The sequence below is a fragment of the Bos indicus genome, chromosome 25, assembly GCF_029378745.1.
Source record: "Bos indicus isolate NIAB-ARS_2022 breed Sahiwal x Tharparkar chromosome 25, NIAB-ARS_B.indTharparkar_mat_pri_1.0, whole genome shotgun sequence".
Taxonomy (NCBI): domain Eukaryota; kingdom Metazoa; phylum Chordata; class Mammalia; order Artiodactyla; family Bovidae; genus Bos; species Bos indicus.
Genome location: NC_091784.1, coordinates 23,314,868 through 23,340,765, shown reverse-complemented (window position 1 = coordinate 23,340,765; position 25,898 = coordinate 23,314,868). Strand labels below are relative to the sequence as shown.

The window sequence follows — 25,898 nt, the reverse complement described above, 5'->3', positions numbered from 1 at the left end:
AGAACAAACATGGATACCAAGGGGAAAGGGGCCGTGAGATGAATTGGGAGACTGCTGCTGCTGCTAAGTCGCTTCAGTTATGTCCGACTCTGTGTGACCCCATAGACGGCAGCCCACCAGGCTCCCCTGTCCCTGGGAATCTCCAGGCAAGAACACTGGAGTGAGCTGCCATTTCCTTCTCCAATGCATGAAAGTGAAAAGTGAAAGTGAAGTCGCTCAGTGGTGTCCAACTCTTAGTGACCCCATGAGCTGCAGCCTACCAGGCTCCTCCATCCATGGGATTTTCCAGGCAGGAGTACTGGAGTGGGGTGCCATTGCCTTCTCCGGAATTGGGAGACTGGGATTGATGTATATACACTATTGATACTGTGTATAAAAGAGATAACTAATGAGAACCTACTATATAGCACAGGGAACTCTACTCAATGCTCTGTAGTGACCTAAATGGGAAAGAAATAAAAAAAGAGAGAGATAGGTACATGTACAGCTGATACACTTTGCTGTACAGTAGAAACTAGCACAACATTGTAAAGCAACTATACTCCAATACAAATTAATTAAAAAAATGCTAATGGCCAGAGCACACCGCAGACCAAATGAATTAGAATCTGTGGGTGGGGTCAGACTTATGTATCTGAGAACCACTGTATTAAAAGAATAAAAATAAAGAAATTAAATAGGAGGAAACAGTAATAATAATCAAGGTCAATGGGTTAAATTCCATAAGTAAGAGACGGAATTCAGCAAGATCACCAAGATTGATTTTCTTCATTCTCATGTTCCTCTCACTGTATTCGCTCTGTTCTCAAAATCCTTGTGGCTATAAGACTATCGTAGAAATGTTACCGTTATATCCCTTTAGGTTTACATTAGGAGGGAAAGAACCCCTGACTTTCTGCCAGAAGTCTCAGCAAAGCTTTCATGGCATCTCTTTTTTATTTTCCTACTCTGATCATGCGATCAACCCTGAGGTAATCACTATCACCAGGACACTTTGGTTAGCCAGGCCTCTTTCACAGGTATAGACTCTCCTGCCCCTAATTCACGTGGAATCAGTATTACCAGAAATACATAGGATTAGAGTGGTGGGGGAAGGTGAAGCCTCAAGCAAAACCCAGAAGCTGTTAGCAGAAGTAGAGTGAATGAAGTTGAGCAACCAAAGAGAAAAAAAAAATTCCATAAGGGAAATATATAGATTTGAGGCAAGAGAAAACAATAAAGACTAAACCAAAGTAGGGAGGTTCAAAGTGGAAGTTAAGAGATGGAAGCTGGTTGAAAAAAATATCTTGCCCTGCAGAAACAGTTGTCTATAGCCTTGACTGAGGCCAGAGGAGAAGCTATTAAGGATAGTGGACAAGCTGAGTCAGTCTCCATAGCTACCAGTCCATCCTGTATCCCCAAATATGTACCTGCAGCTCAGATTTCTCTCTCCACATTTAAATACACACCTGCCTTCTGGACAACTATCCTGCATATCTCAGAGGCAGTTCAAATTCATCATGTCCATCACTTAGTGGCACAGATGGTAAAGAATTCTCCTGCAATGTGGGAGACCTGAGTTTGATCCCTGGGTCGGGAAGATCCCCTGGAGGAGGACGATCCAATCCCATATTCTTGCCTGGAAAATCCCCATGGACAGAGGAGCCTGGTGGGCTATAGGTCGCGAAAAGAAGGACATGACTGAGTGACTAAGCACAGCATAGCACAGCACTTAATTATCAAAACATGGCAAATCACTTCCTCTTAAATCCACCCTCCTTTTTCTGTCAATAACCTCAGGCTCTAAACTAGAAAACTGGAATCATCTTTCATCTCCTTCCTCTCTCACCTTCATGTCTCACCTTTCTCTAAGAACGGTTTCTATCTCCGTGCCATCTCTCAGAGCCACTCCTGATTCTTCATCAGGACTTAACACAATTGTGATTTAATCGTTGGGTAATTTGTTTGAATAGTGGTCACTTCCACGAGGCTGGACTCGGGACGATAGACCCCCATTGCAATCTTTCCATTCTTGTATCCTCCAGTACAAGCTCTGTTCAGTAGGTTCCTGAATGTTTGTAGAAAGAATAAAGTCGGCCAGTATCAAGGTTTTGGGGGAACACAGGTACCTTCATTTGTTTACTTATTTTAATTAATTGATTTATGGCTGAGCTAGGTCTTTGTTGCTGCATTTGGCTTTCCCTAGTTGCAGTGAGCAGGGGCTACTCTCCAGTTACAGAGCATAGGCTTCCCATTGCAGTGGCTTCTCTTAGTGAACACAGGCTCTATGCATGCAGGCTTTAGTAGCTGTGGTATGCAAGCTTAGTAACTGTGGCGCCCAAGCTTAGGTGCTCCGCAGCGTGTTGGATCTTCCTGGACCAGGATCAAACCGAGTCCCCTGCGTTGGCAGGTGGATTCCTAACCACTGGACCATCAGGGAAGTCCCCAGTATGGAATTTTATGTGCCATCTTCCAAACTCAACACTATTTTCCTGAATAATCTGAAAATGCAGATCTGATTATATTTTCCCCTCTATTTAAAATCTCTTTCAGTGATCTCCACCCCCTCCCATTCCCTAAAGGAAAGGAGTGTTTCGTAAATTTTCAGTGCCTAATAACCTCTTATTAGCTGCATGGAGCATATGAAAACCTCCAATTTTAGGTAAACATTCACAAAAGTTTTAAATAATAAAATTAATATATAACTTAAAATTAATAGTATTCAAGTATTCCCTGTTATCAAACCTATTTATCTCCTGACCTTGAGTTTGGAAATCAAGTTCATATAGCAAGGGATACATACACTTGGTACCTGAATTTTGGATAACAGGTAGCAAGCGTTTAGATGGTGCCGTATACCAGGCTTACTAAAAAGAACTATTCAAAGGTACTCAGATCCAGAGTTTGGATAGAAAGTTGAAATAGCAAGGTAGAATGGTGAGGAATAACAAATCAGCAAAAAGGATACTATTATTTGCAATCAATCTTTAGAGTACATAATATGCACATGTATATGTGTATCTGGATTAATGACAGATTCCATTTCTCTTGCTCTGCTAAATTAGAAAGCAAAACTACAAATGTATACATGCTCAGTCGCTCAGTCATAGTCAACTCTTTGAGACCCCATGCACTGTACCCTGCCAGGCTCCTCTGTCCATGGGTTTTCCCAGGCAAGAATACCGGAGTGGATTGCCATTTCCTACTGCAGGGGATCTCCCTGACCCAGGGATTGAACCTGCATTGCCTGCATTGACAGGCCGATTCTTTACCACTAGTGCCAGCTGGGAAGCCCGTAACTGAGAATGATGGGCAGCAAATGCTCGGTGGCCCTACATACTGTGCTGTGTATATTTGGATGGGGACATATACCTAGAAACAGTGGTGAAGTCTCTCACTGAAGGCCAGTTTTACAAGCAGTTAAGTCAAAGGCTGTATGGTTGGATTTCTAAAAATATTTATTATTTTTTGCTGTGCTGGGTCTTCTCTGCTGCACATGGGCTTTCTCTCGCTGTGGGGAGGAGGGGCTACTCTCTAGTTGCCGTGCATGGCCTTCTCATTGCCATGGCTTTTCTCGTAGCGGGGGGAGCATGGACTCTAGGTTGCAGGTTTTAGTAGTTGCGGCATGTGGGCTCCAGAACTCGAGCTCATTAGCTGTGGGGCACCAGCCTAGTTGCCCCTTGTGCCCCTAGTTGCCCTAGTTGGCATGTGGGATCTTCTCCGCCCAGGGATCAAACCCATGTCCCCTGCCTTGGCAGGCAGATTCTCAACCACTGGACCACCAGGGATGTCCTTGGATGTTTTAACTTGGACGACAGATACAAATGCATTTCTAAAGTTTTCTGTTTGGGTTCAGCTCAGGAAAGAATTTCTCCATGTTTTCTGGCACACTAAATGGTTTTTAAACATGCCCAGTGTCACTGATGTCTTTCTCCAGAAAATGGAAAAAAATCAAGTGTTAGGGAAGACTCATTGTTGGCTGACAAAGCCTCTTGCATCACAGTTCAATTTCCTGATATGTTATCTTCTGCACTTAATATCTGATGAGGTTGAAATGAGAGGTTTGAGATTTTCAACCTATTGCCCATGGCATGTTGACACCCACTGGAAACCTTTGAGATAACATTTCCTCACCAGTAATGACAAGGATGATTTCTGGTTTCTGGTTTTTCCTGGCATTATTAGCGTTATAAAGAAATTTTATCTCCTCCCTCGTTTCCGTTTTTCACATGAGTACGTTCCCCCTGGATAGCCAGCACATTTTAGGGTAGAAAAACAGTTTTAGTCCAAGCCACCCATTTCTTCGCAAGACACATGGAAAAGACATATGCTCTGTCGTGGAGATTTGATGGTGCTAACAATTTTCGTTCCTTCTTCACCACTTAGCAAAGATCACCATTCTTAACTGTTCTTAGTAAATAAGACAATGTGCAATCTTAGCACTCGGATACAGCTGGTTTTGAGTAGTCGAGGGAGGTACAAGGCAAAAGCGGCCCTAATTCTTCATCCTTTTGTCATAGTGTGGTAGCACCGTCCCCCTCTACTTCTGGGTTGGCCATAGGAGTTGCTGTGACCCAATGTGCATACGTGCGTGCTTCCTAAGTTGCTTCAGTCATGTCGACTCTGTGCAACCCTATGGATGGCAGCCTACCAGGCTCCTCTGTCCATGGGATTCCCCAGACAAGAATACCGGAGTGGGTTACTGTGCCCTCCTCCAGGGGATCTTCCCGACCCAGGGATCGAATCTGAGTCTTTTATGTCTACCTGCATGGACAGGTGGTCTCTTTACCTCTAGTGCCCCCTGGGAAGCACGCAGTGGTTCCACTCATGCAGTGAGTCCACCACTCATGCAGTGGACAGCAGCAAATGTGACAAGGCAGAGACCTGAGAAGTGCCTGCGTGTTTGGGCTTGCCTGTCCTTCCTCCTGTCTCTTTGCCACATGCACATGCTTGGGCCAGCCTGCTAAAGGATGAAATGGACAGAGTATAGCTACCCCTGTTGTCCCAGCCAAGTCTAACCCAGACTAGCCACACTGCTACTCAGACAGAGGGAAGAACCCAGCTGAGGGCAGCAGAGATGCCTACATGATGACCCACAGCTAGGACTGGCTTCATGGTTCTTGGCCTTTGCAGTCACACAGGGTCCTACGGTAAGAAAGATCCCATGCTTGGTTTAATGTTCTGTTGTCATTACTTTAAAATTCTTCATAATGTCTAAATAAGGGGCCCAGCATTTTGCTCTGAGCTCCACAAAATACACAGCTGGTCCTGCTCACATCTTGTCACTGACACCAGGGTAAGCCTAGCTGAGATGAGAAGAACCACTCCACTGGCCGACAGACTCATGAGATTAATAAATTCCTATTATTTAAGCGGTGAGGTTTTGAAGTGGCTGTACATTTTTGTAGCAATAGATACGGGAACTTCCTTGGTGCTCCAGTGTTAAGAATCTGCCTTCCAATGCAGGGGGCGTGGGTCCCAACATGGTTGGGGAAGTAGGATCCAACCTGCCCCATGGTCAATTAAACCTGTAAGCCACAACTACCGAGTCTGCCTGCCACAACTAGGACCCATTTAGTTCAATTCAGCCGCTTAGTCGTGTCCGACTGTTTGCGACCCCATGGACTGCAGCGTGCCAGGCTTCCGTGTCCATTACCAACTCCCGAAGCTTGCTCAAATTCATGTCCATCAAGTCGGTGATGCCATCCAACCATCTCATCCTCTGAGATGAGAGGCAGCCAAAAAATAAATAAATATTAAAAAAAAAAAGTTGATACTGACATACCAAACCTTTTTGCTGGACACATGCCTGGTCCTTCATCAGCATACCCTCAAACACACTTCTAATCTGCATCATATCTCACAAAAATATTAGATGAAATGATAATGAGAATTCAAAATTATAAGGTATGTCTTTCTCTTTCATATGGGTACCACAGAGATGCAAAGAGCTGGTTTATTCTATTCCCACTAATGGTTTTGTTGTTGTTGCTGTTCAGTCATTAAGTCATGTCCAACTTTTTCCAACCCCATGGACTGCAGCATGCTAGATTCCTCAGTCCTCCACTGTCTCCTGGAGTTTGCTCAAACTCATGTCCATTGAGTTGGTGATGCTATCTAACCATCTCATCCTCATCCCTTTTCCTTTGGCTTTCAGTCTTTCCCAGCATCAAGGTCTTTTCCAATGAGTCAGCTCTTCCCATCAGGTGACCAAAGTATGGGAGCTTCAGCCTCAGCATCAGTCCTTCAGTGAATATTCAGGGTTGATTTCCTTTAGGATTGACCTGTTTGATCTCCTTGTAGTCCAGGGGACTCTTCAGAGTCTCCAGCACCACAATTCAAAAGCATCAATTCTTGGGTGCTCAGCCTTCTTTATGGTTCAACTCTCACAACCATACGTGATTACTGGAAAAACCATAGCTCCGATTATATGGCCCTTTGTAGGCAAAGTGATGTCTCCGCTTTTTAAGACGTTGTTTAGGTTTGTCATAGTCTTCCTTCCAAGGAGCAAGCATCTTTTAATTTCACAGCTGCAGTCACTGTCCTCAGTGATCTCAGAGCCCAAGAAAAGGAAACCTGCCACTGCTTCCATTTTTTTCCCTTCTATTTTCCATGAAGTGATAGGATTGGATGGCATGATCTTAATTTTTGTAATGTTGAGTTTTGAGCCACCTTTTTCACTCTCTTTTTGCCCTCATCAAGAGACTCTTTAGTTTCTCTTCACTTTCTGCGATTAGAGTGGTATCATCTGCATCATTTGAGACGTTGATACTTCTCCCAGCAATCTTGATTCCAGCTTGTGATTCATCCAGCCCAGCATTTCTGCATGACTGAGCAACTAACACACACACACACACTCTGCATAGAAGTTAAATAAGCAGGGTGACAATATACAGCCATGTTGTACTCCTCTCCCAATTTTGAACCAGCCAGTTGTTTCATGTCTGGTTCTAACTGTTGCTTCTTGACCCACATATAGGTTTTTCAGGAGACAAGTAAAGTGGTCTGATAGTCCCATCTCTTTAAGAATTTACCATGGTTTGTTCTGACCCACAGTCAAAGGCTTTAGCATAGTCAATGAAGCACAAGTAGATGTTTTTCTGGAATTCCCTTGCTTTCTCCATGATCCAACAAATGTTGGCAATTTGACCTCTGATTCCTCTGCCTTTTCGAAACTCAGCTTGTACAACTGGAAGTTCTCGATTCAAGTACTGCTGAAGCCTGGCTTGAAGGATTTTGAGCATAACTTTGCTAAGCATGTGAAATGAGCACAACTGTGTGTTAGTTTGAACATTCTTTGGTACTGCTCTTCTTTGGGACTGGAGTGAAAACTGACCTTTTCCAGTCCTGTGGTCATTGCTGAGTTTTCAAGTTTGCTGACATTGAGTGAAGCACTTTAACAGCATCATCTTTTAGTATTTAAAGTAGCTCAGCTGGAATTCCATCACCTCCACTAGCTTTTTTTATAGTGATGCTTCCTAAGGCCCATTTGACTTCACACTTCAGGATGACCGGCTCTAGGTAAGTGACCACATCATCGTGATTATTTGGGTCCTTAAGATCTTTCCTGTACAGTTCTTCTGTGTATTCTTGCCATCTCTTCTTAATCTCTTCTCCTTCTGTTAGGTCCTCATCATTTTTGTCCTTTATTGTGCCCATTCTTGCATGAAACGTTCCCTTGATATCTCTAATTTTCTTGAAGAGATCTCTAGTCTTTCCCATTCTTATGCTTCCCTGTATTTCTTTGCGTTGTTCATTTAAGAAGGCCTTCTTATCTCTCCTTGCTATTCTCTGGAACTCTGCATTCAGTTAAGTATATCTTTCCCTTTCTGTGGTTTTACTCAACTATAAAACAAAATATAGTTTTGTTTTATAGTTTTACTTAACTATAAAGCAAAATAAATTACTCAACTATTAAAAAAAAATTTAAAAAGACCCTGATGCTGGGAAAGATTGAAGGCAGGAAGAGAAGGGGATGACAGAGGATGAGACGGTTGGATGGCATCACCGAGTTAATGGACATGAGTTTGAGTAAGCTCCAGGAGTTGGCGATGGACAGGGAAGCCTGGCATGCTGCAGTCCATGGGGCCGCAAAGAGTCAGACATGACTGAGGGGCTGAACTGAACTGAAAACAAAATCTGGCTGTCATCATTACAATAAGAAGAGCTCCACATCTTTGTGTGTCATTTGCACTATGCAGCATCCTGTCCTGACATTAGGTTTGCCCAGGACTGCTTTGGCTTCCTCTCCCAGCATTTTATTTGTCCCGAGTTTGAGGCCAGTTTTATAAACGTGTTGGCCCTAGCATGGCTTGCATCTGTGGATGCTACTGTTCTGGCCTCTTCGCATTTAGAAATAAAACACATCAATTTCATACCAGAAAATATTATTTTGTGCCTGCTTCAGGAAAAACTACTGGCTGACCCACAGGCAAGCATGCTCAGTTGTGTCCGACTCTTTGTGACCCCATGGACTGTAGCCCACCAGGCTCCTCTGTCCATGGAATTTTCCAGGCAAGAATACTGGAGTGGGGTGCCATTTCCTTCTCCAGGTTGACCCATAAAGTTATTCTATTTTGTTTTTTCATTTGCTTATTTTTTGGTTGCGCTGCATAGCATGTGCGATCTTCATTCCCTGAACCCATGCCCCCTGCATTAAAAAAAGGAATCTTAACCACTGGGCCACCAGGGAAGTCTCCAGGTTATTCTGTTTCGGGAATGATGTAAAACCACTGAGAGCATCACTAAGCATTCTGACAGAGGTTTCTAATACAGAGTGCACACTGGAGACAAGAGGAGAACAAACCGCTGGTTCAATAAAATCCTGTTTTTAGATATTCATAGCCACCCTTCCCATTCACACTTTCCCTTTCAGCTGCTTGAGTGAATTCATCATGTTCACAGATGCTCTTGTTCCAAAAGATCCTGAAATCCTGTTCACTAATTATTCTTCTGAATTGTAGTTTTTGTACTATTTTTATCATTGCTTTTACACTTCAATGAATCACTTTTTCAGTCATTAATCTATTTTTGTTAATCAGAGTCATAACACAAGAGTAACAAGAAAAAATGCAAACTTTACACACATAAACAATAATATTCCAATGATATAACTAAAATAAATGATATCCTACTAATTTTAACTACACCTTAAGAGTCTGTCCAATTTGAGCCATCTCTACGTGTGAACCCTTATTAAGAGCATAATGGTATTTGATAATTTTTCTTCCATTTCAAATTCATAAAATTTTTAAACAGATATCTTTTCATTGCTTTTGCCACAGAAGCTGCTTGAGGACTGTTAATTTTATAGATTAATTGACCACATTTTAGAAACATTGACCTAAAAGAAAAAGCCTGTACTCTTAAACATGGTCTCTAAACCATTTCATAATCTAGTCCCTTGATTCACATAAAAGCATTATTGTTATTAGTGTGTATACCCACACACACATTGTTACTAGTGTGACAGTAACAATAGCAACCGCACGCTTCTATTGACTGAGCCCCTAAATGATACCTCGTGATCCAGTGTCATTTTAAGCATTTCAAATGGACTCTCTTATTTCAAACTCACAGTAATCCTAGGAGGTAGGTACTAGTTTGTTTTTATGAATTTACACATAGAGAATTAAGAATATTACAGAGGTACTTGCTCAAGATTGCAGAGCTAATTAGAGGCCAAGCAGGAGTCTGGTCCCAGGCTTGTCTAACTCTTAAGGACACCATATTACCTGGCCCCCACCCTGCCCCTTCAATCTGCCTTCCTGAACTCTTTCTCACAAATGCACACAGCCTCTCTATTCCCAGCGAAGATGTCTTCCATCTGTGATCTGTGTCCACCTTGTTCCTTCTGTCTAGAATGCCCTCTCTTTCTCCCCGTCACCTTCGTGAACTTTCACTCACATGCAGCACCCAATTTTAGAGTCTTCTCTGTGAAGCCTTTCCTTCCCCCGACACCCCAGATTTTTACCTTGTCTGTAATAGCAGCCTAAATTTTATTTCTCTCCATTCTCCAGACAAAGACACAAAAATGTCTAGAGCGACAGCTGAATTATTAAGAGTTATAAGATGACAGAACATAATTTACTACACTGTGCCTGACTGTTCCCTGGTCTATCATTAGTCAACTCCAGTTATTGAGTTGTGTTCAATGAATAGGCAATTCCTTACCTGGACAGAGGAGTCTGGTGGGCTACAGTCCATGGGTTCCAGAAAGAGCTGGACACGACTAACACTTACCTTAAAATATTATTCTCAGGAGGTCAGAAAACAGAGTTAATTCTTACTGTACCTATAATAGCAACTAGTTAACTTCATGAAACACAGGAAATACATTATCTATTTTGTTGTTGTTGTAGTTGTCTAGTTGCTAAGTTGTGTCTGAGTCTTTGTGATCCCACGAACTGTAGCCCGCCAGGCTCCTCTGTCCATGGAATTCTCCAGGCAAGAATACTGGAGGGGGTAGCCGTTCCCTTTGCCAGGGGATCTTCCCAACCAAGGGATCGAACCTAGGTCTCTCACATTGCAGGCAGATTCTTCAACGTCTGAGCCATGAGGGAAGCACCAAAACAATAAGTACCTTTATAATAAAAAAAAAGAAAGTGAGGTTCCTAGAGCAAATGAACCCAGCCAGGGCCTCTTGCAATGGAGATGGTCACTTTTTGAGAGTTTCCAACTCTGGAAAAATGAACGTACTCAAGAGGCTCCAAAATCAGGACTTCCCTGGGGGTCCACTGGTTAAGAATCCATCTTCCAACACAGGGGATGCAGGTTTGATCTCTGGTCAGGGAACTAAGATCCCACATGTGGTGGGGCAACTAAACTCAGATGCCAAAACTACAGAGCTCACATGTGGCAGCTGCTGAGCCCAGGTGTTCTGGAGCCTATGCCCCAAAACTAGAGAGAAGCCCACATACCACAAGGAAGAGCCCTCACACCAAATGAAAAATCCCATATGCCACGACAAGGGTCCTGCATGCCAAAAATAAATAAAATTAATTAATTAAAAGAGAGAGAGACCCCAGAATCCACCAATAGCATATATCCTTCCCTTATAAAGTTTCTGGCTGCTATGACCTGAGTCTCACAAGCTCCAATTTGGTTGTATTTGCTACTTCCCTGCAGGTATACAAGTTGCCCCTTCCTGGATACTAAAAAGCAAGGACTTGTGGGCATGTGGATTATCACCAATTTCATCAATATCCTGCACTATTACTATATGTCAGCCTTGGTTCCAGAGCTATGAGCTGGAAGAATACAAAATAGAAACTTGAAAGGAGGTGTATATACAGGACTTCTTTAAACCACTTGTCTGCATTTCTTCTAATGCCAACTTGTTTAATGCTGTCTTTTCATTAATTCAGAACAAGATCCACAGGCTGCCAGTTGTTGACCCAGAATCAAGCAACATCTTGTACACCCTCACCCACAAGTGCATTCTCATGTTCCTCAAAGTGTTTATCACTGAGCTCTTAAGCCAGAATTCATGTCTAAGTCTAATAGAAGATTAGCTTCTATGCCAGCATTGCCATGTTCTGCACTATGACCCCACTGACACGGCTCTGGGCATCTCTGTACAGGATCTGCCAGTGAACGAGGAAGGTCAGGTGGTGAACATCTATTCCACATTTGATGTTATCCGTGCTAAGTCACTTCAGTCACGTCCGACTCTTTGGGATCCTCTGGACTGTAGCCGGTCAGGCTTCTCTGTCCATGGGACTTCCCAGGCAAGAACACTAGAGTGGGTTACCATTTCCTTCTTCAGTGATGTTATCCATTAGGCAGCATAAAAGATCTACCACAACCTAGATGTGCCTGTAGTCAAAGCCCTGAAAAATCGATCACAGTACTTTAAATGTAGCTTCAAGTGCGACCTGCATGAGGCTCTGGAGACCTTTCTCAGCAGGCTAGTGACTCAGTGACTCAGAAGGGAGTCACTGACTCGTGGTGGTGGATGAGAATGATGTGATCAAGGGAACTGTATCACCATCTGTCATCCTGTAGACCCTGGTGCTCACAGGCAGAGAGAAGCTGCCCTAAGCTGGGGGATGAGGTCAGGTGGCACCAGGGGATGTGCACTGCCTGCCCAAAGCTCTGGGAACCCCAGAAGAAACCTGAAGGCTCTTCCTTGCTCAGGAGCCCCCCACCCTCCTATCCGGAAGCTGAGAAGGCATGGGGAAAGGAAGGAGAATGAATTTTTAGGTGTCCTTATCCTCACAATACTCAGAAAAACTTTTAGCCTAGCTCAGGCTAGCTCCTGTCCTCTTATTCATATCCCCCTTTCTGGGCAAACCATGAGCTCTGTGCCCCTCCAGAAATTTTTACACCTCACGAACTAGAAGAACAAACCAAGCCCAAAATTAGCAGAGAGAAAGAAATAAAAAAAGGTTGGAGTAGAAATAAATGAAATGAAGACTAGAAAGAAAAATAAAAAGGATCAACATAATTAATAGTTTTTTTAAAAATATAAAATTGACCAAGCTTTAGCTTGACTGAAAGTGAAAAGTGAAAGTGAAGTCGCTCAGTGGTGTTTGACTCTTTGTGACCCCATGGACTGTAGCCTACCAGGCTCCTCCGTCCATGGGATTTTCCAGGCAAGAATACTGGAGTGGGGTGCCATTTCCTTCTTCAGGGGATCTTCCCCACCCAGGGATCGAACCTGGGTCTCCCACATTGTAGGCAGACGCTTTACCGTCTGAGCCATCAGGGAAGTCAGGAAGCCATCAGGAATTAGCTTGACTAATTAAGAAAAAAAGAAAAGGGAACCCAAATAGCTGAAATCAGGAATGAAAGAAGAGACATTACAACAATAATTCAAAGGATCATAAGAGACTGCTGTGAGCAATTATATGTCCACAAATTGAATAATCTAAGAAAAAATGGATAAATTCCTAGAAACATCCCACCTCCCAAGGCTGAATCATTAAGAAATAGAAAATATGAACAGACCAATAACAAGTAAGGAAATTGTATCACTAATCACAAACCTCAACACAGAAAACTCCAGGACTAGATGGTTTCCCTGATGAATTCTAACAAACATTTAAAGAAGAATTAACAGCAGTCTTTCTTAAACACTTTCAAAATATTGAAGAGTACAGAATTCTTAAACTCATTTCACAAACTAGGATGACCATGATGTCAAAGCCAGATAAGGACACTACAAGAAAAGAAAACCATAGGCCAATTTCACTGATGAGTATAGATACAAAAATTCTCAACAAAATACAAACTGAATTCAACAGTGCATTAAAAGGATCATACACCATCCTCAAGTGAGGTTATGTCTGGGATGCAGACATGGTTCAACATATGCAAATCAATAAACATGACACACCACATTAATAGGATGAAGGATAACAATCATATGATCATCTCAATGGATGCAGAAAAGGGACCTGCGTGGTGGTGCAGTGGATGAGAATCCTCCTGTCAATGCAAGGGACATAGGTTCGATCCCTGATCCAGGAAGATTCCACCTGCTGTGGAGTAACATCCTATGAACCACTACTACTGAGCTTGTGTGTCAGAACTACTGAAGTCTGAGCACCTAGAGCCTGTGCTCTGCAACGAGAAGCCACTGTAATGAGAAGCCCCCTCACTGCAACAAAGAGTAGCCCCATTCATCACAACTAGAGAGGAAGCCTGCACAAAGCAATGAAGACCCAGTGCAACAAAAAATAATAAATAAATAAAAAATTTAAAAACAGATGCAGAAAAGTACCCAGCACGATTCAACATCCTTTTATGATTAAAAAAAAACTCTCAAAAAACTGGGTATACCTTAACATAATAACCTCAGATATGCAGATGAAACCATCCTATGGCAGAAAGCAAAGAGGAACTAAAGAACCTCTTGATTAAGGTGAAAGCAAAGTGAAAAAGCTGGCTTAAAACTCAACATTCAAAAAACAAAGATCATGGCATCCAGTTCCATCACTTCATGGCAATAGATGGGGAAACAATGGAAACAGTGACAGACTTTATTTTCTTGGGCTCCAAAATCACTGCAGATGGTGACTGCAGCCATGAGATTAAAAGATGCTTGCTCCTTGGAAGAAAAGCTATGACAAACCTAGACAGTACATTAAAAAAACAGAGACATTACTTTGCCAACAAAGGTCCATCTAGTCCAAGCTATGGTTTTTCCAGTAGTCATATAAGGATGTGAGAGTTGGAGCATAAGGAGGGCTGAGTGCTGAAGAATTGATGCTTTTTAGCTGTGGTGTTGGAAAAGACTCTTGGGAGTCCCTTGGACTGCAAGCAGATCAAACCAATCAATCCTAAAGGAAATCAGTCCTGAATATTCATTGGAAGGACTGATGCTGAGGCTGAAGCTCCAATACTTTGGCTACCTGATGCAAAGAACTAACTCACTGGAAAAGACCCTGATGCTGGGAAAGATTGAAGGCAGGAGGAGAAGGGGATGACAGAGGATGAGATGGTTGGATGGCATCACTGACTCTATGGACAGGAGTTTGAGCAAGCTCCGGGAGATGGTGAAGGACAGGGAAGCCTGATGTGCTGCAGTGCATAGGGTCGCAAAGAGCCGGACATGACTGAGCGACTGAACAACAACATGATAAAGGCCATAAATGACAAACCCACAGCTTATATCATACTCAATGGTGAAAGGCTGAAAGCTTTCCCACTAAGACTAAGAATAAAACATAGGTGCTCCGTCTCAACATTTCTATTCAGTATAGCCCTAGAAGTCCTAGCCAGAACATTTAGGCAAGGAAAAGAAATATAAAGCATCCAGATCATAAAGAAAGAAGTAAAAGTGTCTTTGTTTGCAGATGATATAATCTTATACATAGAAAATCCTAAAGACTCCACCAAAAAGAAAAAAAATGTTAAAACTAGTAAATGAGTTCAATAAAGTTGTAGATACAAAAATAAACCTATAAAAGATGCATTTCTATACACCAACAATGAACTACCTGAAAAAGAAGTAAAGAATGCTGTTTATAAAAGCATTAAAAAAATAAAATACTTACAGGTAAATTTAACCAAGGATATGAAAGTATATGGTAGATTATAAAGTATTGATGACAGAAATTGAAGACACAAATATGGAAAAATATCCTGTGTTTGTGGATCAGAAGAATATTGCTAAAATGTTCATTCTACCCAAAAACAACATTTGTATATTCAAAGCAATCTCTATCAAAATCCCAATGCATTTTCCAGAAAAATAGAAAAAGTGACCCTAAAATTTGTATGGAACCACAAAGACTCTGAAGAGCCAAAGCAATTCTGAGAAGGAAGAATAAAGCTGAAGGCATCATACTTAATGATTTATTTCAAAGCTATAATAATATAACAGTATGGTACTGGCATAATAACAGACACATAGATCAAGGCAAAAAGAATCAAGAGCCTAGATAATAAACCCACACATGTAAAGTCAACTAACATTTTGCAAGGGAGCCAAGAGTAGTCTATAGGGAAAGGATAATCTCTTCCATAAATGGTGGGAAAACTGGACATGCACGTGCAAAATAATAAAATTGAACTCCTATCTTATACCACCCACAAAAATTATCTGGAAATGGATTAAGGATTTAAATAGAAGATCCAAAATGGTAAAACTACCAGAAGAAAGCATGGGAAAAGAGTCTTCGACATTGGTCTTAGCAACAGTTTTTGGTGTATGACAATGAAAGCACAGGCAACAAAAGCAAAAATCAACAAGTGGGGCTACATCAGACTAAAAACTTTGGCACGGCAAAACCCACAGTCAAATAAAAAGGCAAAAATAAAATAAATAAAAAAGCAAAATAAATAAAATAAAATAAAAAAGCAAAATAAAAAGGCAACCTACCAAATGGGGGAATATTTGCTAACCATTTATCTTTTTAAATTTTTTGTTTTGTTTTGGAGTATAGTTAACAATGTTGTGTTAGTTTCTGATGCACAGTAGAGCAACTCAGTCATACATAGACATGTACCTATTCTTTTTCAAAAATTTTTCCCATTTAAGCTGATCATCTATCTGAAAAGAAGTTAATATCCAAAATATATAACGAACTTGTATAACTCCATGTCAGATTTAGTGATAATCTGATTTTTAAATTGGCTAAGAAAAAAAATGGGCTAAGAACTTAATAGACATTTTTCCAAAGAACACACAAACGACCAACAGGTACATAAAAGGATGCTCAGCATCACTAGTCACCAATGGAATGCAGATAAAAACTACAATGAGATATCACTTCACACCTATTAGAATGAGTGTTATCAAAGAGACAAGTAACAGCAAGTGTCGGTGAGGCTGTGGAGAAAAGGGAATCCTGGATCACCGTTGGTCGAAACATAAACTGCTGGAGTGACTGCGGAAACCAGGCTTCCCAGGTGGGGCTAGTGGTAAAGAATCTGCCTGCCAACCCAGGAGACCTAAAGATGTGGGTTTGATTCCTGGGTCAGGAAGATCCCTTAGAGAAGGAAATGGCAGCCCACTTCAGCATTCTTGCCTGGAGTATCCCATGGACAGAGGACCTGATGGGCTACAGGTCCATCAGGTCTCAAAGAGTCGAACACTACTAAAGTGACTTAGCACTGTGGAAAATAGTATTGAGATCCTTCAAAAACTTGAAAAATAGAACTATCATATCACCAGCAATCCCACTTCTGGATATATAGCCAATAGAAATGAAATCACTGTCTCAAAGAGATATCTACACCCTCATGTCCTTTGCAGCATTGTTCCCAAAAACAAAGACAACCTAAGTGTTCATCAATGGATGAATGGAAAAAGAAAATGTGGTGGGCGTGCACACACACACACACACACACACACAAACATATATTATTCAGCCAGAAAAAAAGAAGGAAACCCTGCCTTTTGTGACACATGGATGGATCCTAAGGACATTATACTAAGTGAGCTAAGTCAGACAGGGGGACTTCCCTGGTGTTCCAGTGACTAAGAATCTGCCTTGCAATGCAAGGGACGTGGGTTTGATCTCTGACCAAGGAACTAAGATCCCACATGCCGAGGGGGCAACTAAGCCCGAGAGTTGCAATTACAGAGTCCATGAGCCACAACAAAAGATCTTGCACGAGGCAAATGAAGATCCTAAATGCTGCAATTAAGACCCAAAGCAGCCAAATAACTTTTTTTTTAAGTCAGAGAAAGATAAATACTATATGTTCTCACTTATATGTGGAATCTATAAAATTCAAATTCACAAAAATAGTAGAATGGTAGTTGCCAGGGGCTGAGGCATGGGGGAAATTGGGGAGATGTTGGTCAAAGGGTGCAAACTTTCGGCTATAAAATGAAAAACTTTTGCTAGCCAGACTCAATAATACTGTGCTATATTCTTAAGGGCTTCCCTAGTGGCTCAGATGGTAAAGAATCTGCCTGCAATGTAGGAGACCCGAGCTCAATCCCTGGGTGGGGAGGATCCCCTGGAGAAGGAAACGACAACCCACTCCAGTATTCTAACCTGGGAAATCTCCTGGACAGAGGAGCCCATCAGGCTACAGTCCCTGGGGTCACAAAGAGGCATACACGACTGAGCAACTATCACTTTCACTTTCACATTCTTGAAAGTTGTTAAGAGAGTAGATCTTAAATGTTATCATCACAAACACAAAAAGGTGATTATGTGAGGATGAAGGTGTTAACTAACCTTATTGTAGCAATCAGTTCACTATAGACACACGTATCAAATCATTACGTTTACCTTAAACATATATATATGTCAATAAAGCTAGAAAAAAGGGAGAATTAATCAGTATAATTCACTGTACTAAAAGAATAAAATAGGAAAATCATTTTATCATCAGAAAAGACACAGAAAAAGTATTCAATAACATTCAAAAATAATTCATAATTTTAAAAAACTCCAAGCAAAGAAGAAATAGGAATTTTCTTAATCTGATAAGAGAGAAAAACTCTAAAAAAAAACCCATTCAACCAAAAAAAAAAAAAATCAATTTAATGTTGAATGTTTTCCCTTTGTGATCAGAATGAGAAAAGGATAATGGCCATCACCATTTCTATTATATTGTATTAGAAAACTTAGCTGGTATAATAAGGCCACGACAACAAAAATGAAAAGGTGTAAGGATTTGGAAGGGAACAAAATCAACTTGCAGAAAATAATTTGGCATTTTCTTGTAAAGTTGAACTTACACATACTCTATGATTCAGCACTTTCCCTCCTAGGTATATAGCTTGGAGAAATTCTTGCCCAAGTCCATAAGGCATGTACAAGACCATTCAGAGCAGTGTTATTCATGATACCCCCAAACTGAGGGGCAAAACCAAATGTCCATCAATAGTAGAATGGATAAATGAATTGTAGCACATCCACATGGTAGATTACTATATGTCAGCAAAAATGAATGAACTATAGTTACATACATAAACAGAATGAATCTCAAAAATAAAATGTTGAGCAAAATAAATGTCATGGGAAAATATGTATGGTCTGATTACATTTATATACAATTCAAAAAGCCGAGAGAAAATCTAATAGGTTAGGAATGTGTATATATATATATATGTGTGTATATATATACATACACATGTGTATATATATACACATATAAATACATATATATATATATATAACTAGAAGAAAAATCATTACTACAGAAGTCAAGATAGAGATTACCTATCTCTGTGATAGGTAGGTTATGAAGAGGTATGTAAATGAAGAGGGATGTTACTGAAGGGCTTCAAAGGCACTAGGTGGGGCTTCCTGGTGGCTCAGATGGTAAAGAATATGCTTTCAATGCAAGAGACCTGGGTTCAATTCCTGGGTCAGAAAAATCCCGTGGAGAAGGGAATGGCAACCCACTCCAGTATTCTTGCCTGGAGAATTCCACGGACAGAGGAGCCTGGTGGGCTACAGTCCATGTGGTTGCAAAGAGTCAGCCACGACTGAGCAATTAAAATGCATGCATATGCACACAAGACACTAGGCAGGGACTTCCTTGGTGGTCCAGTGGCTAAGACTACACCCTCCCAGTGCAGAGGAACTGGGTTCCACCTCTGATCAGGGAGCTAGATCCCACGTGCCACAACCAAGATTTCGCATGAAGCAACTAAGAGACCGCATGCTGCAACGAAGATTGAAGATGACCACGTGCCACAGCTAAGACTCAGCACAGTCAAAATAAAAAATATAAACAAGGCACCAGGGAGGTGTTACAAGGATATTCTTATTCTTCAGGTTATATGTATATGTGCGTGTGGGCTAAGTCATTTCAGTTGTGTCTGACTCGGCGCAACCCTATGGATAGTAGCCTGCCAGATTCCTCTGTCCATGGGATTCTCGAGGCAAGAATACTGGAGTGGGTTGCCATGTCCTCCTCCAGGGGACCTTCCCAACCCAGGGATTGAACCCACACCTCTTGCAGCTCTTACATGGGCAGGTGGGTTCTTATCACTAGTGCCACCTGGGAAGCCCAGGCTATCTGTATATATGTATGTATTAATACATAAACATTTTATGTGCTGTACATTTTGCCATAAAAGTATTTTCAAAAGCAGTTCTCTTTAGGTCCAATTACCTAGTGGAACATATTCAATGATACCTTGAGCCAATACTCTGGGAAAATCTAGAGGACAAATCATTTTGTTTCTTCAATATAAAATTTCAAGGAAAAAAAGAAGAGATAAAGAAAGAACCTATAAATTATAAAAGACAGAAGAGGCATATTACCCAATTGCCAGGTTTAGACCGTAATTTGGATGGATGCTCATGCAAACAAATTATTACAAACATGGCAACTGCAGATAGGTGAACACTAACTGGATATCTGAAAAGAAGAATTTATTCTTATTGGGATGTGGTGATGATACAGTGGTTATGTTTTAAAAGGGGGCCCTTGTCTTTTAGAGGTAGTTGATGAAATATTTACAGGAGAAATTATATCATGTCCAAGATTTGATTCAAGATAAACTTGTTTGATGGTGGTGAGGGTCTTGCTGGGGTGCAGGAAGGGATGCTATAGAGAAAACAAGATTGGTCACGAGTTGAAAATTAGTGAAACTAATGTTGGTAGACTGGTTTTCACTACATTTCTAAATACATTTGGGATTATGCATAATAAAATTAAAATAAAACCCAGGACCAAATTTTAAAAAGGGAACTTCTGCTAAATCAAGATCTGTTTTAAAGGGGAAAAAATAAAGGAGTAAGACATCTTGGGGTTCACTGACTTCTCACTCTGCCCAGAATAACACCATTTATTTTTCACAAGACAATGTAGATCCTTGCTTCTAAATCTTCAGTGTACCTATAAGCCACCTGAGGATTGTTAACATGCAGACTTGGATTCAGAAAATCTAGGTTGAGGCCTGACAGTCTGCATTTCCAACAAGCTCCCAGGTGATGACGATGCCAGACTACCTCCAAGAATGCAGTCTTTCACCTCATCAAACCTCTGTTCCGCTAAGCCTACCACTAACTCATCCTCCGTCATCCCTTCCTGGTTCCATTCCCACTCTGGCCCAGCTTGGATTCTGTGTCTCACCTGGACAACCCATTCCTCTGAAAACCCCTTCAACACCTGGCCCTTTTCTTTCCTGTGGAATTCATTCAGCAAAACTTCAACCCAACTTGCACTCCAACTTCTCCAGGTTTTTGAAGCCAGCACTTAAATGTTACTGGAGAAAAGGAGATAATTTTAAATCCATGCTCTGTTTTCAGTAGGCTCTCTGCTGGGCCCAGCAGCCCTGTTTTTCTCTTTAGGATGCTTATCTCACCCTCTCCATTTCATATGTTCACCTCCTCCCTCTTCTCATCTCCTTTCTCTCTGCTAAAGACTTTGTCTTATATTTCACTGGGAAAATAAAAGTTGGCTGATGGGAAATTCTTCATCCTTTCAGCACCAAATCGTCATGTATCACCTCCATCTTTTTTCTCATTATTCCCTCCTAAAAGGAGGGACTTTGCTAAAAATCTGGGACTTTGCTGGTGGTCCAGTGGCTAAGATTCTGTGCTTCCAACTCCGTGGGCCCAAGTCTGATCCCTGGGCAGGGAACTGGATCCCCCATGCCACAACTAAGAGTTTGCATGCCACAACTAAAGATCCCGCATGCTGCAATGAAGGCGGAAGGTCTCGAGTGCCGCAACCAAGACCTGGTGTAGCCAAATAAACAAATAAAATAAAATAACCTTATCATCACCTCTTGACTCACACACACTTTAGATCCCAAGTCCCTCTCTCCCTTTCAACTGGACCACTCCAACAGTTTACATAAACTACAGGCTGCTGCTTTTATTTTTTAAAAGCAAAGATAAAAGCAAGATAGATCCCCAACCCCGATCCATATCTAAATGATGCCGGATTTCTGTGTTCCTTTTTGAAGTTTATGCACCTTTATTCATTCCTTGAGAGTGAAAGTGTTAGTAGCTCAGTTGTGTCCAACTCTTTTCAACTCCTTGGACTGTAGCCCACCAGGCTCTGTGGGATTTCCCAGGCAAGAATTCTGGGGTGGGTTACTATTCCCTTCCCTGGGGAATCTTCGCAACCCAGGGATCAAACCCAGGTCTCATGCATTGCAAGCCTGTAGCCCACCAGGCTCTGTGGGATTTCCCAGGCAAGAATTCTGGGGTGGGTTGCTATTCCCTTCCCTGGGGAATCCTGGCAACCCAGGGATCAAACTCAGGTCTCATGCATTGCAAGCAGATTCTTTACCACTGAGCCCCTAGGGATTCACTCCTTAACACACTCCAATCTGGCTTCCATCATCACTGCTCCACCAAAATTATTCTCGTCAAAATCTTCAGCTACCTCCATGTTACCAACTTGAATAGACAATTTCCTGTCCTCAGTTTACTCAGCATCTCAGCAACATTTGACCAAATTGACAGAATGCTTATTTTTTTTTGCCTGCCCATTATCTTTTTCCCTACCAAAATATTCTGATCCTCTCCTAATCTTTCCACCTTAGGAAATGATATCAGCAACCTGCAGGTCCTCATGACTATGTCCCTTTTCTTAAACTCCAATCAAGTTCATCAGCAAGGCTTGTTCTTTCTGCCTCCTAAATATTTTTCTAATCTGTCTACTCCCATGCCATCTCCACTGCAGTTACATTAAACTAATGCCTCCTATTTCCCCAAATAAGCCACCTACTTTGCCTCAGGGCCTCTGTACACACTGTTGTCTTGCCTAAAACACTGAAACACACTCCAAATGCTAAATGGCCCAAATTTCACTCTAGGGAAACAATCTCAAAGTCTTCTTGAATTCCAAGTCATTCCCAGATAACCCCATGAGAAGAGGAGATATTTCTACACCACTTTTTAGACACTCCTCTGATGCACATCTGAAAGAGATGCTCAGACCCTTGGTTATTCTAAGCAGAAAATAAAGCTTGATATATGACCAGATCTAAGTTCATCTCTAATCATAGCAAAACTGGCTTTAAACTTTCTCTTGGCTTTCAGTTCTTCCGTAAATGAAGACAACCTCAGGCTTACCATTTCGAATTCATATAGCAGCCTGGAAATGAATAGACATAGTGTTTTATAACTCCTCTTGTCAAGAGGTTTTTCTCTTCATCCCTTCAACCTGAGCTTGACCATGTAACTTGTCTAGGCAAATGGAGCACTAACAACCACAACGCAAGCAGATGTTTGAAAGCTTCCCTTCTCTTGTTGAATTTGGAAACCAGCCATCATTTGAAGAGGACTGAGCTAGCTTGTTAGACATGGAGACACAAGGTCTAGTCAGTTTCAATTGCCTTTGCCAGTTAGTAGACTTATGAGTAAGACCATCTAAGATCAACCACTGCCAGCCAGCCTGCCAGCTGACTAGCTGTATGAGTGAACTAGGCAAGTAATTCTGTCCAGATGATCCCAGCTGCAGTTGTCAACTTGTAGCAAATTGAGCTATAAATGATGGTTGCTTGAAGCCCTTAAGATTTGGGATGCTTTGTAATGCAGCAAAAACTGACTGATACACCTCTGGAAGGAGTCTTTTCATACTGCAAATACAATTATGCTACTTCCCTGTATAAAATGTTTAAAAGGTTTTTCATTGATCTTGAGATGAAACCCGAGTCATTTTAGCAAGGCCTACTGTGACCCACTGACTCAATGGACACGAATTTGAGCAAACTCTGGGAGACGGTGAAGGCCAGGGAAGCCTAGTGTGCTGCAGTCCCCGGGGTTAGAAAGGTTGGACACGACTGAGCGACTGAACCACAACAGCTGTGACCCACATATCTGGATGGCCTCACCTCCCGTGGTCCCCCTGTTTTTCCTCTTGAAGTGGTCCCGGTTCTCAGATACCCCATTCCCTCTCCCTGGAATGCTCTTCCTGGCTCTTCACCTGGTTGACTCCTATTCTCCTTTCAAGTCATAACTTAAATACTACAGCATCAAAGGGGACTCCTTTGAGCAAATCTTCCCCTATGCCCCCCAACATATTTGTCTCCAGTTATATATTCTCATGTTACCCTATTATTCTCCTTCTTAGGAAATACTCTAATTTGAAACAAAAATACATAGTCTTGTGTGATGATATGTTTATTAGCTGCCTTTTCCACTGGACTGTAAACTCCATGAGAACAGGAAGTCTCTATTTGTTCACAGATGTGGCCCCAAGCCTTGCACACCACCAGGCACACAGGATTGGGGATAGGTATTTGGGGGAAGGAATTTTATCACAGAGGTTATCAGTGCAGACTCTGGAGAAAAGCTGCCTGGACTCAAATCCGAGCTCCATCACTTACAAACTGAGTGACCTAACTAACTCCTTTGTGCCTCAGTTTTCCCATCTCTAAAATGGGGATACAAATAGCATCTCCACATTGAATTGTTGGATGGATTATGCTCAGTAATAGTCCATTCTTGGGACTTTCCTGGTGGTCCAGTGGTTAAGGATCTCCATTCCAATGCAGGAGACTCGGGTTTGATCCCTGGTTGGGAACTAAGACCCCACAGGCCTTGGAGCAACTAAGACCACACACTGCCACTAGAGAGAAGCCCGCTTGCCAAAACAAACATCCCATGCACTGCACCTAAGACCCAACGCAGCCAAATAAATAAATATTTAAAAAATGTTAATTATTTCTTGCTGAACAGATGCCAGCACACCTAGGGAATGGTGAACCAGAAGCTTCTGACACGGCCAACATGTCCTTCCTCTGTGGATACAGACACTGCCATGATTAAATCTACATGTGTCTTCCCTGTGGCTAGTTTCTCAGCCAGCGCTCTGTCTCATTCTGCCGAGGTGTGGTTTCAAACTCTAAGCCACCTCTGAGAGGTGCCTCGTGACATCTGAATGAGCCCCTAAGCATTGAGCACTGGATGTTGACTTCTGCTTTCACACCCGATTTCTCCCACAGGGAGTCAGTCGTTAAGGGTCAAAGGACATGGTCTCCTAACTGCTGTAACCGCCGTTCCTATCACTTGATGATCCCTTTGGGTGAGCCGGGATCTGGAGCCAGCAAACATCCACCCAAGAAACAGTTCTGACGGCCCCAGTAAATCCATCAGTCACCCTTAACACATACAGGCACGCACACACGCAGGACAGGAGCTGGGCCTTCTGCATTGTCTTAGTGAGCAAACCATCTCAGGAGGGGTTGTTGGGTACATTTCCAACCATCAGGTCCCCAGAAGCTGGTCCTTCAGATTCTGGACAGAAAGATCATAAAATCTAGGTACTTCTCCCAAATGTTTACAGTCCAGGGGAGAGGGACTCCTAAGAAAAGCCAAGAGAGAGAGAGAGACAGAGAGTGGGGGTGATGAAGAGAGAAAAGGAGAGGGGAGTGGAAAGGGAAGAGGTGAGAAGAGAGGCTGAGAAGAGAGAGGAGGGAGAAGACAGGGAAGGCAGGGTGCAGAGATGGGGCGCACATGCCAGCCGGCACAGCCGCGCAGCGCTGCCCCCAGGAAGCCTGCGTCTGTTTGGCGGGGCGGGAGCCGCGGGGTCCCCAGAGCCCGCCGACACTTCCCGGCCAACGCGCCCAACCAGGGTGCCCCTGCACGCTAATGAGGGGTCTAGATCGGCTTCACACACGATCGCTCCAAGTGTTCAGGAACTTACCGGGCTGCGGAATGATGGGGTACAGCTCCCGGGGGACCGCCCCCCGCCCAGCAGAGGGGCCTTGGCCTCCAGGTACCCGGTGCTCACAGGTTAGTGGAGGCAAGACGACGGGTTTTCCATTTAGGCCGGCGCCAACCCAAAGGGAAGGGAGAGCCAGACCAAAAGGCAAAGGAAAGGAGGGGAACCTGCTTGTGTTTTTGTATTTAAATTGTTTTTGAGCCCACGTAGCCCTGGGAGTCACATGCTGCCTCCAACATCACCGGAGTCATCACATGATACAGGTCCTCCATCATGTGACGAGACAAATCTGCCTAACTTCAGCCCCCCTGCCCCCACCTCCAGCTCAGAGACTGGCAGATAAAGTGCTTCTGGAGGAGCCCCCTCCCCCCTAGAAATCAATGATAGAAGGAGGGATGCAGATGGAGAACCTCAGAGCCCCAGCAACGCTCGGATCTTGATGAATAGTTAATATGCCTTTTTCCCTCCTCCTAAGCTACTGCGACTTGGAGCAGCGCCAGCCTCATTTGAATTCCAGCCTTTGTGAATAACTCAAGTGTCGCCACCGTTGCTCCAGCAATTGCAGGGCTTTCGAGCTCACACCATCCTGCCTCGTTCTGGAATACCCGACTGGGCAGGCTCCCCTCCCCACAGCTTCCATGCCTCCTTACAGAGCAGTGGGAGCGGGGCGGAGGTGGGAAGTGATGGAGCTGCAGAAGGAGAGACGCTCCTGCTGAACCTTCTAGTCCCCGCCCGCCGTTTCCCCCCCTAGCTGCAGTAGGAGTCAGGTGGGGCCCGTCTGGCTCTGATTAGGCTGTCTTCCTCTTAGCGATCTAGCTCAGTTCTGTCTGCAGCCCTCTCTGCACTCACGCATTCCTTCGTTTCCCTCCTTA

At 42.7% G+C, this 25,898-nt stretch overlaps 1 long non-coding RNA gene and 1 pseudogene across 1 annotated transcript in view; one reads left to right on the top strand and one right to left on the bottom strand.

Moving 5' to 3' along the window:
• Nucleotides 1-24,437, top strand: part of LOC109578133 (5'-AMP-activated protein kinase subunit gamma-1-like) — a 31,822-nt pseudogene extending 7,385 nt beyond the window's left edge.
• Nucleotides 1-25,257, bottom strand: part of LOC139179719 (uncharacterized) — a 109,911-nt gene extending 84,654 nt beyond the window's left edge. Inside the window, exon 1 of the long non-coding RNA XR_011564049.1 lies at nt 25,009-25,257. This is a non-coding gene — a long non-coding RNA (uncharacterized lncRNA). The remainder of the gene's footprint in view (nt 1-25,008) is intronic.
• Nucleotides 25,258-25,898: the final 641 nt, after the last annotated feature.